Raw genomic sequence first — 15,058 nt, 5'->3', positions numbered from 1 at the left:
CCAGGGGCACTAGTGCTGTAAAAGGCATGCCAAGAGGAATGTGACACAGCACCAATATTACTCCTTAAACACCTTTCTTATTTGGGCTAGCCTTAGTGCTGGTAATAAAAGCCTCAACTCTAGGGCGCTGGCTAAAATTAGGGTTAGGGTTAGGGTTAGCATACAGAGATCTAAAATGACTCTAGTTCCAGGGGCACTAGTGCTGTAAAAGGCATGCCAAGAGGAATGTGGCACAACAATAATATTGCTCCTTCCAGAGCTTTCTCAGTTGGGAAAGACTTAATGCGAATGAGCATAGCCTTATCTCTATGGAGATGGCTAAAATGAGGGTTAGGGTTAGCATTCAGAGATCTACAATGACTCTAGCTCCAGGGGCACTAGTGCTGTAAAAACCACGCCAAGAAGAATGTGGCCCAGCCCCAAAATTACTACTTCTACAACTGTCTTCTTTGGGCGAACCTTAATGCTGGTGATGTAGGCCTCATCTCTAGGAAGCTGGCTAAAATTAGGGTTAGGCTTGGGGCTGGCATTCAGAGATCTAAAGTGCCTCTAGATCCAGGGGCATTAGTGCTATAAAAACCACGCCAAGAAGACTGTGGCACAGCCCCAAAATTACTACTTCCACAACTGTCTGATTTGGGCGAACGTTAATGCTGGTGTTTTAGGCCGCATCTCGAGGGAGCTGCCTGAAAGTAGGGTTAGGGCTTGCATGAAGATATCTATCATGACTCCAGCTCCAGGGGCACTAGTGCTGTAAAAGGCATGCCAAGAGGAATGTGACACAGCACCAATATTACTCCTTAAACACCTTTCTTATTTGGGCTAGCCTTAGTGCTGGTAATAAAAGCCTCAACTCTAGGGCGCTGGCTAAAATTAGGGTTAGGGTTAGGGTTAGCATACAGAGATCTAAAATGACTCTAGTTCCAGGGGCACTAGTGCTGTAAAAGACATGCCAAGAGGAATGTGGCACAACAATAATATTGCTCCTTCCAGAGCTTTCTCAGTTGGGAAAGACTTAATGCGAATGAGGATAGCCTTATCTCTATGGAGATGGCTAAAATGAGGGTTAGGGTTAGCATTCAGAGATCTACAATGACTCTAGCTCCAGGGGCACTAGTGCTGTAAAAACCACGCCAAGAAGAATGTGGCACAGCCCCAAAATTACTACTTCTACAACTGTCTTCTTTGGGCGAACCTTAATGCTGGTGATGTAGGCCTCATCTCTAGGAAGCTGGCTAAAATTAGGGTTAGGCTTGGGGCTGGCATTCAGAGATCTAAAGTGCCTCTACATCCAGGGGCATTAGTGCTATAAAAACCACGCCAAGAAGACTGTGGCACAGCCCCAAAATTACTACTTCCACAACTGTCTTATTTGGGCGAACGTTAATGCTGGTGTTTTAGGCCGCATCTCGAGGGAGCTGCCTGAAAGTAGGCTTAGGGCTTGCATGAAGATATCTATCATGACTCCAGCTCCAGGGGCACTAGTGCTGTAAAAGGCATGCCAAGAGGAATGTGGCACAGCACCAATATTACTCCTTAAACACCTTTCTTATTTGGGCTAGCCTTAGTGCTGGTAATAAAAGCCTCAACTCTAGGGCGCTGGCTAAAATTAGGGTTAGGGTTAGGGTTAGCATTCAGAGATCTACAATGACTCTAGCTCTAGGGGCACTAGTGCTGTAAAAAACACGCCAAGAAGAAAGTGGCACAGCCGCAAAATTACTACTTCTACAACTGTCTTATTTGGGCGAACCTTAATGCTGGTGATGTAGGCCTCATCTCTAGGAAGCTGGCTAAAATTAGGGTTAGGCTTGGGGCTGGCATTCAGAGATCTAAAGTGCCTCTACATCCAGGGGCATTAGTGCTATAAAAACCACGCCAAGAAGACTGTGGCACAGCCCCAAAATTACTACTTCCACAACTGTCTGATTTGGGCGAACGTTAATGCTGGTGTTTTAGGCCGCATCTCGAGGGAGCTGCCTGAAAGTAGGGTTAGGGCTTGCATGAAGATATCTATCATGACTCCAGCTCCAGGGGCACTAGTGCTGTAAAAGGCATGCCAAGAGGAATGTGACACAGCACCAATATTACTCCTTAAACACCTTTCTTATTTGGGCTAGCCTTAGTGCTGGTAATAAAAGCCTCAACTCTAGGGCGCTGGCTAAAATTAGGGTTAGGGTTAGGGTTAGCATACAGAGATCTAAAATGACTCTAGTTCCAGGGGCACTAGTGCTGTAAAAGGCATGCCAAGAGGAATGTGGCACAACAATAATATTGCTCCTTCCAGAGCTTTCTCAGTTGGGAAAGACTTAATGCGAATGAGCATAGCCTTATCTCTATGGAGATGGCTAAAATGAGGGTTAGGGTTAGCATTCAGAGAACTACAATGACTCTAGCTCCAGGGGCACTAGTGCTGTAAAAACCACGCCAAGAAGAATGTGGCCCAGCCCCAAAATTACTACTTCTACAACTGTCTTCTTTGGGCGAACCTTAATGCTGGTGATGTAGGCCTCATCTCTAGGAAGCTGGCTAAAATTAGGGTTAGGCTTGGGGCTGGCATTCAGAGATCTAAAGTGCCTCTACATCCAGGGGCATTAGTGCTATAAAAACCACGCCAAGGAGACTGTGGCACAGCCCCAAAATTACTACTTCCACAACTGTCTTATTTGGGCGAACGTTAATGCTGGTGTTTTAGGCCGCATCTCGAGGGAGCTGCCTGAAAGTAGGGTTAGGGCTTGCATGAAGATATCTATCATGACTCCAGCTCCAGGGGCACTAGTGCTGTAAAAGGCATGCCAAGAGGAATGTGGCACAGCACCAATATTACTCCTTAAACACCTTTCTTATTTGGGCTAGCCTTAGTGCTGGTAATAAAAGCCTCAACTCTAGGGCGCTGGCTAAAATTAGGGTTAGGGTTAGGGTTAGCATTCAGAGATCTACAATGACTCTAGCTCCAGGGGCACTAGTGCTGTAAAAAACACGCCAAGAAGAAAGTGGCACAGCCGCAAAATTACTACTTCTACAACTGTCTTATTTGGGCGAACCTTAATGCTGGTGATGTAGGCCTCATCTCTAGGAAGCTGGCTAAAATTAGGGTTAGGCTTGGGGCTGGCATTCAGAGATCTAAAGTGCCTCTACATCCAGGGGCATTAGTGCTATAAAAACCACGCCAAGAAGACTGTGGCACAGCCCCAAAATTACTACTTCCACAACTGTCTGATTTGGGCGAACGTTAATGCTGGTGTTTTAGGCCGCATCTCGAGGGAGCTGCCTGAAAGTAGGGTTAGGGCTTGCATGAAGATATCTATCATGACTCCAGCTCCAGGGGCACTAGTGCTGTAAAAGGCATGCCAAGAGGAATGTGACACAGCACCAATATTACTCCTTAAACACCTTTCTTATTTGGGCTAGCCTTAGTGCTGGTAATAAAAGCCTCAACTCTAGGGCGCTGGCTAAAATTAGGGTTAGGGTTAGGGTTAGCATACAGAGATCTAAAATGACTCTAGTTCCAGGGGCACTAGTGCTGTAAAAGGCATGCCAAGAGGAATGTGGCACAACAATAATATTGCTCCTTCCAGAGCTTTCTCAGTTGGGAAAGACTTAATGCGAATGAGCATAGCCTTATCTCTATGGAGATGGCTAAAATGAGGGTTAGGGTTAGCATTCAGAGATCTACAATGACTCTAGCTCCAGGGGCACTAGTGCTGTAAAAACCACGCCAAGAAGAATGTGGCCCAGCCCCAAAATTACTACTTCTACAACTGTCTTCTTTGGGCGAACCTTAATGCTGGTGATGTAGGCCTCATCTCTAGGAAGCTGGCTAAAATTAGGGTTAGGCTTGGGGCTGGCATTCAGAGATCTAAAGTGCCTCTAGATCCAGGGGCATTAGTGCTATAAAAACCACGCCAAGAAGACTGTGGCACAGCCCCAAAATTACTACTTCCACAACTGTCTGATTTGGGCGAACGTTAATGCTGGTGTTTTAGGCCGCATCTCGAGGGAGCTGCCTGAAAGTAGGGTTAGGGCTTGCATGAAGATATCTATCATGACTCCAGCTCCAGGGGCACTAGTGCTGTAAAAGGCATGCCAAGAGGAATGTGACACAGCACCAATATTACTCCTTAAACACCTTTCTTATTTGGGCTAGCCTTAGTGCTGGTAATAAAAGCCTCAACTCTAGGGCGCTGGCTAAAATTAGGGTTAGGGTTAGGGTTAGCATACAGAGATCTAAAATGACTCTAGTTCCAGGGGCACTAGTGCTGTAAAAGGCATGCCAAGAGGAATGTGGCACAACAATAATATTGCTCCTTCCAGAGCTTTCTCAGTTGGGAAAGACTTAATGCGAATGAGGATAGCCTTATCTCTATGGAGATGGCTAAAAGGAGGGTTAGGGTTAGCATTCAGAGATCTACAATGACTCTAGCTCCAGGGGCACTAGTGCTGTAAAAACCACGCCAAGAAGAATGTGGCACAGCCCCAAAATTACTACTTCTACAACTGTCTTATTTGGGCGAACCTTAATGCTGGTGATGTAGGCCTCATCTCTAGGAAGCTGGCTAAAATTAGGGTTAGGCTTGGGGCTGGCATTCAGAGATCTAAAGTGCCTCTAGATCCAGGGGCATTAGTGCTATAAAAACCACGCCAAGAAGACTGTGGCACAGCCCCAAAATTACTACTTCCACAACTGTCTTATTTGGGCGAACGTTAATGCTGGTGTTTTAGGCCGCATCTCGAGGGAGCTGCCTGAAAGTAGGCTTAGGGCTTGCATGAAGATATCTATCGTGACTCCAGCTCCAGGGGCACTAGTGCTGTAAAAGGCATGCCAAGAGGAATGTGGCACAGCACCAATATTACTCCTTAAACACCTTTCTTATTTGGGCTAGCCTTAGTGCTGGTAATAAAAGCCTCAACTCTAGGGCGCTGGCTAAAATTAGGGTTAGGGTTAGGGTTAGCATACAGAGATCTAAAATGACTCTAGTTCTAGGGGCACTAGTGCTGTAAAAGGCATGCCAAGATGAATGTGGCACAACAATTATATTGCTCCTTCCAGAGCTTTCTCAGTTGGGAAAGACTTAATGCGAATGAGGATAGCCTTATCTCTATGGAGATGGCTAAAATGAAGGTTAGGGTTAGCATTCAGAGATCTACAATGACTCTAGCTCCAGGGGCACTAGTGCTGTAAAAAACACGCCAAGAAGAAAGTGGCACAGCCCCAAAATTACTACTTCTACAACTGTCTTATTTGGGCGAACCTTAATGCTGGTGATGTAGGCCTCATCTCTAGGAAGCTGGCTAAAATTAGGGTTAGGCTTGGGGCTGGCATTCAGAGATCTAAAGTGCCTCTAGATCCAGGGGCATTAGTGCTATAAAAACCACGCCAAGAAGACTGTGGCACAGCCCCAAAATCACTACTTCCACAACTGTCTGATTTGGGCGAACGTTAATGCTGGTGTTTTAGGCCGCATCTCGAGGGAGCTGCCTGAAAGTAGGGTTAGGGCTTGCATGAAGATATCTATCATGACTCCAGCTCCAGGGGCACTAGTGCTGTAAAAGGCATGCCAAGAGGAATGTGACACAGCACCAATATTACTCCTTAAACACCTTTCTTATTTGGGCTAGCCTTAGTGCTGGTAATAAAAGCCTCAACTCTAGGGCGCTGGCTAAAATTAGGGTTAGGGTTAGGGTTAGCATACAGAGATCTAAAATGACTCTAGTTCCAGGGGCACTAGTGCTGTAAAAGGCATGCCAAGAGGAATGTGGCACAACAATAATATTGCTCCTTCCAGAGCTTTCTCAGTTGGGAAAGACTTAATGCGAATGAGCATAGCCTTATCTCTATGGAGATGGCTAAAATGAGGGTTAGGGTTAGCATTCAGAGATCTACAATGACTCTAGCTCCAGGGGCACTAGTGCTGTAAAAACCACGCCAAGAAGAATGTGGCACAGCCCCAAAATTACTACTTCTACAACTGTCTTCTTTGGGCGAACCTTAATGCTGGTGATGTAGGCCTCATCTCTAGGAAGCTGGCTAAAATTAGGGTTAGGCTTGGGGCTGGCATTCAGAGATCTAAAGTGCCTCTAGATCCAGGGGCATTAGTGCTATAAAAACCACGCCAAGAAGACTGTGGCACAGCCCCAAAATTACTACTTCCACAACTGTCTGATTTGGGCGAACGTTAATGCTGGTGTTTTAGGCCGCATCTCGAGGGAGCTGCCTGAAAGTAGGGTTAGGGCTTGCATGAAGATATCTATCATGACTCCAGCTCCAGGGGCACTAGTGCTGTAAAAGGCATGCCAAGAGGAATGTGACACAGCACCAATATTACTCCTTAAACACCTTTCTTATTTGGGCTAGCCTTAGTGCTGGTAATAAAAGCCTCAACTCTAGGGCGCTGGCTAAAATTAGGGTTAGGGTTAGGGTTAGCATTCAGAGATCTACAATGACTCTAGCTCCAGGGGCACTAGTGCTGTAAAAACCACGCCAAGAAGAATGTGGCACAACAATAATATTGCTCCTTCCAGAGCTTTCTCAGTTGGGAAAGACTTAATGCGAATGAGGATAGCCTTATCTCTATGGAGATGGCTAAAATGAAGGTTAGGGTTAGCATTCAGAGATCTACAATGACTCTAGCTCCAGGGGCACTAGTGCTGTAAAAAACACGCCAAGAAGAAAGTGGCACAGCCCCAAAATTACTACTTCTACAACTGTCTTATTTGGGCGAACCTTAATGCTGGTGATGTAGGCCTCATCTCTAGGAAGCTGGCTAAAATTAGGGTTAGGCTTGGGGCTGGCATTCAGAGATCTAAAGTGCCTCTACATCCAGGGGCATTAGTGCTATAAAAACCACGCCAAGAAGACTGTGGCACAGCCCCAAAATTACTACTTCCACAACTGTCTGATTTGGGCGAACGTTAATGCTGGTGTTTTAGGCCGCATCTCGAGGGAGCTGCCTGAAAGTAGGGTTAGGGCTTGCATGAAGATATCTATCATGACTCCAGCTCCAGGGGCACTAGTGCTGTAAAAGGCATGCCAAGAGGAATGTGACACAGCACCAATATTACTCCTTAAACACCTTTCTTATTTGGGCTAGCCTTAGTGCTGGTAATAAAAGCCTCAACTCTAGGGCGCTGGCTAAAATTAGGGTTAGGGTTAGGGTTAGCATACAGAGATCTAAAATGACTCTAGTTCCAGGGGCACTAGTGCTGTAAAAGGCATGCCAAGAGGAATGTGGCACAACAATAATATTGCTCCTTCCAGAGCTTTCTCAGGTGGGAAAGACTTAATGCGAATGAGGATAGCCTTATCTCTATGGAGATGGCTAAAATGAAGGTTAGGGTTAGCATTCAGAGATCTACAATGACTCTAGCTCCAGGGGCACTAGTGCTGTAAAAAACACGCCAAGAAGAAAGTGGCACAGCCCCAAAATTACTACTTCTACAACTGTCTTATTTGGGCGAACCTTAATGCTGGTGATGTAGGCCTCATCTCTAGGAAGCTGGCTAAAATTAGGGTTAGGCTTGGGGCTGGCATTCAGAGATCTAAAGTGCCTCTACATCCAGGGGCATTAGTGCTATAAAAACCACGCCAAGAAGACTGTGGCACAGCCCCAAAATCACTACTTCCACAACTGTCTGATTTGGGCGAACGTTAATGCTGGTGTTTTAGGCCGCATCTCGAGGGAGCTGCCTGAAAGTAGGGTTAGGGCTTGCATGAAGATATCTATCATGACTCCAGCTCCAGGGGCACTAGTGCTGTAAAAGGCATGCCAAGAGGAATGTGACACAGCACCAATATTACTCCTTAAACACCTTTCTTATTTGGGCTAGCCTTAGTGCTGGTAATAAAAGCCTCAACTCTAGGGCGCTGGCTAAAATTAGGGTTAGGGTTAGGGTTAGCATACAGAGATCTAAAATGACTCTAGTTCCAGGGGCACTAGTGCTGTAAAAGGCATGCCAAGAGGAATGTGGCACAACAATAATATTGCTCCTTCCAGAGCTTTCTCAGTTGGGAAAGACTTAATGCGAATGAGGATAGCCTTATCTCTATGGAGATGGCTAAAATGAGGGTTAGGGTTAGCATTCAGAGATCTACAATGACTCTAGCTCCAGGGGCACTAGTGCTGTAAAAACCACGCCAAGAAGAATGTGGCACAGCCCCAAAATTACTACTTCTACAACTGTCTTCTTTGGGCGAACCTTAATGCTGGTGATGTAGGCCTCATCTCTAGGAAGCTGGCTAAAATTAGGGTTAGGCTTGGGGCTGGCATTCAGAGATCTAAAGTGCCTGTAGATCCAGGGGCATTAGTGCTATAAAAACCACGCCAAGAAGACTGTGGCACAGCCCCAAAATTACTACTTCCACAACTGTCTTATTTGGGCGAACGTTAATGCTGGTGTTTTAGGCCGCATCTCGAGGGAGCTGCCTGAAAGTAGGGTTAGGGCTTGCATGAAGATATCTATCATGACTCCAGCTCCAGGGGCACTAGTGCTGTAAAAGGCATGCCAAGAGGAATGTGGCACAGCACCAATATTACTCCTTAAACACCTTTCTTATTTGGGCTAGCCTTAGTGCTGGTAATAAAAGCCTCAACTCTAGGGCGCTGGCTAAAATTAGGGTTAGGGTTAGGGTTAGCATACAGAGATCTAAAATGACTCTAGTTCCAGGGGCACTAGTGCTGTAAAAGGCATGCCAAGAGGAATGTGGCACAACAATAATATTGCTCCTTCCAGAGCTTTCTCAGTTGGGAAAGACTTAATGCGAATGAGGATAGCCTTATCTCTATGGAGATGGCTAAAATGAAGGTTAGGGTTAGCATTCAGAGATCTACAATGACTCTAGCTCCAGGGGCACTAGTGCTGTAAAAAACACGCCAAGAAGAAAGTGGCACAGCCCCAAAATTACTACTTCTACAACTGTCTTATTTGGGCGAACCTTAATGCTGGTGATGTAGGCCTCATCTCTAGGAAGCTGGCTAAAATTAGGGTTAGGCTTGGGGCTGGCATTCAGAGATCTAAAGTGCCTCTACATCCAGGGGCATTAGTGCTATAAAAACCACGCCAAGAAGACTGTGGCACAGCCCCAAAATTACTACTTCCACAACTGTCTGATTTGGGCGAACGTTAATGCTGGTGTTTTAGGCCGCATCTCGAGGGAGCTGCCTGAAAGTAGGGTTAGGGCTTGCATGAAGATATCTATCATGACTCCAGCTCCAGGGGCACTAGTGCTGTAAAAGGCATGCCAAGAGGAATGTGTCACAGCACCAATATTACTCCTTAAACACCTTTCTTATTTGGGCTAGCCTTAGTGCTGGTAATAAAAGCCTCAACTCTAGGGCGCTGGCTAAAATTAGGGTTAGGGTTAGGGTTAGCATACAGAGATCTAAAATGACTCTAGTTCCAGGGGCACTAGTGCTGTAAAAGGCATGCCAAGAGGAATGTGGCACAACAATAATATTGCTCCTTCCAGAGCTTTCTCAGTTGGGAAAGACTTAATGCGAATGAGCATAGCCTTATCTCTATGGAGATGGCTAAAATGAGGGTTAGGGTTAGCATTCAGAGATCTACAATGACTCTAGCTCCAGGGGCACTAGTGCTGTAAAAACCACGCCAAGAAGAATGTGGCCCAGCCCCAAAATTACTACTTCTACAACTGTCTTCTTTGGGCGAACCTTAATGCTGGTGATGTAGGCCTCATCTCTAGGAAGCTGGCTAAAATTAGGGTTAGGCTTGGGGCTGGCATTCAGAGATCTAAAGTGCCTCTAGATCCAGGGGCATTAGTGCTATAAAAACCACGCCAAGAAGACTGTGGCACAGCCCCAAAATTACTACTTCCACAACTGTCTGATTTGGGCGAACGTTAATGCTGGTGTTTTAGGCCGCATCTCGAGGGAGCTGCCTGAAAGTAGGGTTAGGGCTTGCATGAAGATATCTATCATGACTCCAGCTCCAGGGGCACTAGTGCTGTAAAAGGCATGCCAAGAGGAATGTGGCACAGCACCAATATTACTCCTTAAACACCTTTCTTATTTGGGCTAGCCTTAGTGCTGGTAATAAAAGCCTCAACTCTAGGGCGCTGGCTAAAATTAGGGTTAGGGTTAGGGTTAGCATACAGAGATCTAAAATGACTCTAGTTCCAGGGGCACTAGTGCTGTAAAAGGCATGCCAAGAGGAATGTGGCACAACAATAATATTGCTCCTTCCAGAGCTTTCTCAGTTGGGAAAGACTTAATGCGAATGAGGATAGCCTTATCTCTATGGAGATGGCTAAAATGAGGGTTAGGGTTAGCATTCAGAGATCTACAATGACTCTAGCTCCAGGGGCACTAGTGCTGTAAAAACCACGCCAAGAAGAATGTGGCACAGCCCCAAAATTACTACTTCTACAACTGTCTTCTTTGGGCGAACCTTAATGCTGGTGATGTAGGCCTCATCTCTAGGAAGCTGGCTAAAATTAGGGTTAGGCTTGGGGCTGGCATTCAGAGATCTAAAGTGCCTCTACATCCAGGGGCATTAGTGCTATAAAAACCACGCCAAGAAGACTGTGGCACAGCCCCAAAATTACTACTTCCACAACTGTCTGATTTGGGCGAACGTTAATGCTGGTGTTTTAGGCCGCATCTCGAGGGAGCTGCCTGAAAGTAGGGTTAGGGCTTGCATGAAGATATCTATCATGACTCCAGCTCCAGGGGCACTAGTGCTGTAAAAGGCATGCCAAGAGGAATGTGGCACAGCACCAATATTACTCCTTAAACACCTTTCTTATTTGGGCTAGCCTTAGTGCTGGTAATAAAAGCCTCAACTCTAGGGCGCTGGCTAAAATTAGGGTTAGGGTTAGGGTTAGCATACAGAGATCTAAAATGACTCTAGTTCCAGGGGCACTAGTGCTGTAAAAGGCATGCCAAGAGGAATGTGGCACAACAATAATATTGCTCCTTCCAGAGCTTTCTCAGTTGGGAAAGACTTAATGCGAATGAGGATAGCCTTATCTCTATGGAGATGGCTAAAATGAGGGTTAGGGTTAGCATTCAGAGATCTACAATGACTCTAGCTCCAGGGGCACTAGTGCTGTAAAAACCACGCCAAGAAGAATGTGGCACAGCCCCAAAATTACTACTTCTACAACTGTCTTCTTTGGGCGAACCTTAATGCTGGTGATGTAGGCCTCATCTCTAGGAAGCTGGCTAAAATTAGGGTTAGGCTTGGGGCTGGCATTCAGAGATCTAAAGTGCCTCTACATCCAGGGGCATTAGTGCTATAAAAACCACGCCAAGAAGACTGTGGCACAGCCCCAAAATTACTACTTCCACAACTGTCTGATTTGGGCGAACGTTAATGCTGGTGTTTTAGGCCGCATCTCGAGGGAGCTGCCTGAAAGTAGGGTTAGGGCTTGCATGAAGATATCTATCATGACTCCAGCTCCAGGGGCACTAGTGCTGTAAAAGGCATGCCAAGAGGAATGTGGCACAGCACCAATATTACTCCTTAAACACCTTTCTTATTTGGGCTAGCCTTAGTGCTGGTAATAAAAGCCTCAACTCTAGGGCGCTGGCTAAAATTAGGGTTAGGGTTAGGGTTAGCATACAGAGATCTAAAATGACTCTAGTTCCAGGGGCACTAGTGCTGTAAAAGGCATGCCAAGAGGAATGTGGCACAACAATAATATTGCTCCTTCCAGAGCTTTCTCAGTTGGGAAAGACTTAATGCGAATGAGGATAGCCTTATCTCTATGGAGATGGCTAAAATGAGGGTTAGGGTTAGCATTCAGAGATCTACAATGACTCTAGCTCCAGGGGCACTAGTGCTGTAAAAACCACGCCAAGAAGAATGTGGCACAGCCCCAAAATTACTACTTCTACAACTGTCTTCTTTGGGCGAACCTTAATGCTGGTGATGTAGGCCTCATCTCTAGGAAGCTGGCTAAAATTAGGGTTAGGCTTGGGGCTGGCATTCAGAGATCTAAAGTGCCTCTACATCCAGGGGCATTAGTGCTATAAAAACCACGCCAAGAAGACTGTGGCACAGCCCCAAAATTACTACTTCCACAACTGTCTGATTTGGGCGAACGTTAATGCTGGTGTTTTAGGCCGCATCTCGAGGGAGCTGCCTGAAAGTAGGGTTAGGGCTTGCATGAAGATATCTATCATGACTCCAGCTCCAGGGGCACTAGTGCTGTAAAAGGCATGCCAAGAGGAATGTGGCACAGCACCAATATTACTCCTTAAACACCTTTCTTATTTGGGCTAGCCTTAGTGCTGGTAATAAAAGCCTCAACTCTAGGGCGCTGGCTAAAATTAGGGTTAGGGTTAGGGTTAGCATACAGAGATCTAAAATGACTCTAGTTCCAGGGGCACTAGTGCTGTAAAAGGCATGCCAAGAGGAATGTGGCACAACAATAATATTGCTCCTTCCAGAGCTTTCTCAGTTGGGAAAGACTTAATGCGAATGAGGATAGCCTTATCTCTATGGAGATGGCTAAAATGAAGGTTAGGGTTAGCATTCAGAGATCTACAATGACTCTAGCTCCAGGGGCACTAGTGCTGTAAAAAACACGCCAAGAAGAAAGTGGCACAGCCCCAAAATTACTACTTCTACAACTGTCTTATTTGGGCGAACCTTAATGCTGGTGATGTAGGCCTCATCTCTAGGAAGCTGGCTAAAATTAGGGTTAGGCTTGGGGCTGGCATTCAGAGATCTAAAGTGCCTCTACATCCAGGGGCATTAGTGCTATAAAAACCACGCCAAGAAGACTGTGGCACAGCCCCAAAATTACTACTTCCACAACTGTCTGATTTGGGCGAACGTTAATGCTGGTGTTTTAGGCCGCATCTCGAGGGAGCTGCCTGAAAGTAGGGTTAGGGCTTGCATGAAGATATCTATCATGACTCCAGCTCCAGGGGCACTAGTGCTGTAAAAGGCATGCCAAGAGGAATGTGGCACAGCACCAATATTACTCCTTAAACACCTTTCTTATTTGGGCTAGCCTTAGTGCTGGTAATAAAAGCCTCAACTCTAGGGCGCTGGCTAAAATTAGGGTTAGGGTTAGGGTTAGCATACAGAGATCTAAAATGACTCTAGTTCCAGGGGCACTAGTGCTGTAAAAGGCATGCCAAGAGGAATGTGGCACAACAATAATATTGCTCCTTCCAGAGCTTTCTCAGTTGGCAAAGACTTAATGCGAATGAGCATAGCCTTATCTCTATGGAGATGGCTAAAATGAGGGTTAGGGTTAGCATTCAGAGATCTACAATGACTCTAGCTCCAGGGGCACTAGTGCTGTAAAAACCACGCCAAGAAGAATGTGGCCCAGCCCCAAAATTACTACTTCTACAACTGTCTTCTTTGGGCGAACCTTAATGCTGGTGATGTAGGCCTCATCTCTAGGAAGCTGGCTAAAATTAGGGTTAGGCTTGGGGCTGGCATTCAGAGATCTAAAGTGCCTCTAGATCCAGGGGCATTAGTGCTATAAAAACCACGCCAAGAAGACTGTGGCACAGCCCCAAAATTACTACTTCCACAACTGTCTGATTTGGGCGAACGTTAATGCTGGTGTTTTAGGCCGCATCTCGAGGGAGCTGCCTGAAAGTAGGGTTAGGGCTTGCATGAAGATATCTATCATGACTCCAGCTCCAGGGGCACTAGTGCTGTAAAAGGCATGCCAAGAGGAATGTGGCACAGCACCAATATTACTCCTTAAACACCTTTCTTATTTGGGCTAGCCTTAGTGCTGGTAATAAAAGCCTCAACTCTAGGGCGCTGGCTAAAATTAGGGTTAGGGTTAGGGTTAGCATACAGAGATCTAAAATGACTCTAGTTCCAGGGGCACTAGTGCTGTAAAAGGCATGCCAAGAGGAATGTGGCACAACAATAATATTGCTCCTTCCAGAGCTTTCTCAGTTGGGAAAGACTTAATGCGAATGAGGATAGCCTTATCTCTATGGAGATGGCTAAAATGAGGGTTAGGGTTAGCATTCAGAGATCTACAATGACTCTAGCTCCAGGGGCACTAGTGCTGTAAAAACCACGCCAAGAAGAATGTGGCACAGCCCCAAAATTACTACTTCTACAACTGTCTTCTTTGGGCGAACCTTAATGCTGGTGATGTAGGCCTCATCTCTAGGAAGCTGGCTAAAATTAGGGTTAGGCTTGGGGCTGGCATTCAGAGATCTAAAGTGCCTCTACATCCAGGGGCATTAGTGCTATAAAAACCACGCCAAGAAGACTGTGGCACAGCCCCAAAATTACTACTTCCACAACTGTCTGATTTGGGCGAACGTTAATGCTGGTGTTTTAGGCCGCATCTCGAGGGAGCTGCCTGAAAGTAGGGTTAGGGCTTGCATGAAGATATCTATCATGACTCCAGCTCCAGGGGCACTAGTGCTGTAAAAGGCATGCCAAGAGGAATGTGGCACAGCACCAATATTACTCCTTAAACACCTTTCTTATTTGGGCTAGCCTTAGTGCTGGTAATAAAAGCCTCAACTCTAGGGCGCTGGCTAAAATTAGGGTTAGGGTTAGGGTTAGCATACAGAGATCTAAAATGACTCTAGTTCCAGGGGCACTAGTGCTGTAAAAGGCATGCCAAGAGGAATGTGGCACAACAATAATATTGCTCCTTCCAGAGCTTTCTCAGTTGGGAAAGACTTAATGCGAATGAGGATAGCCTTATCTCTATGGAGATGGCTAAAATGAAGGTTAGGGTTAGCATTCAGAGATCTACAATGACTCTAGCTCCAGGGGCACTAGTGCTGTAAAAAACACGCCAAGAAGAAAGTGGCACAGCCCCAAAATTACTACTTCTACAACTGTCTTATTTGGGCGAACCTTAATGCTGGTGATGTAGGCCTCATCTCTAGGAAGCTGGCTAAAATTAGGGTTAGGCTTGGGGCTGGCATTCAGAGATCTAAAGTGCCTCTACATCCAGGGGCATTAGTGCTATAAAAACCACGCCAAGAAGACTGTGGCACAGCCCCAAAATTACTACTTCCACAACTGTCTGATTTGGGCGAACGTTAATGCTGGTGTTTTAGGCCGCATCTCGAGGGAGCTGCCTGAAAGTAGGGTT

The sequence above is a fragment of the Lathamus discolor genome, chromosome 5 (genome assembly GCF_037157495.1).
Source record: "Lathamus discolor isolate bLatDis1 chromosome 5, bLatDis1.hap1, whole genome shotgun sequence".
Lineage (NCBI taxonomy): Eukaryota > Metazoa > Chordata > Aves > Psittaciformes > Psittacidae > Lathamus > Lathamus discolor.
The sequence above is the reverse complement of the archived record's forward strand: the minus strand, read 5'-3'. Positions refer to the sequence as shown.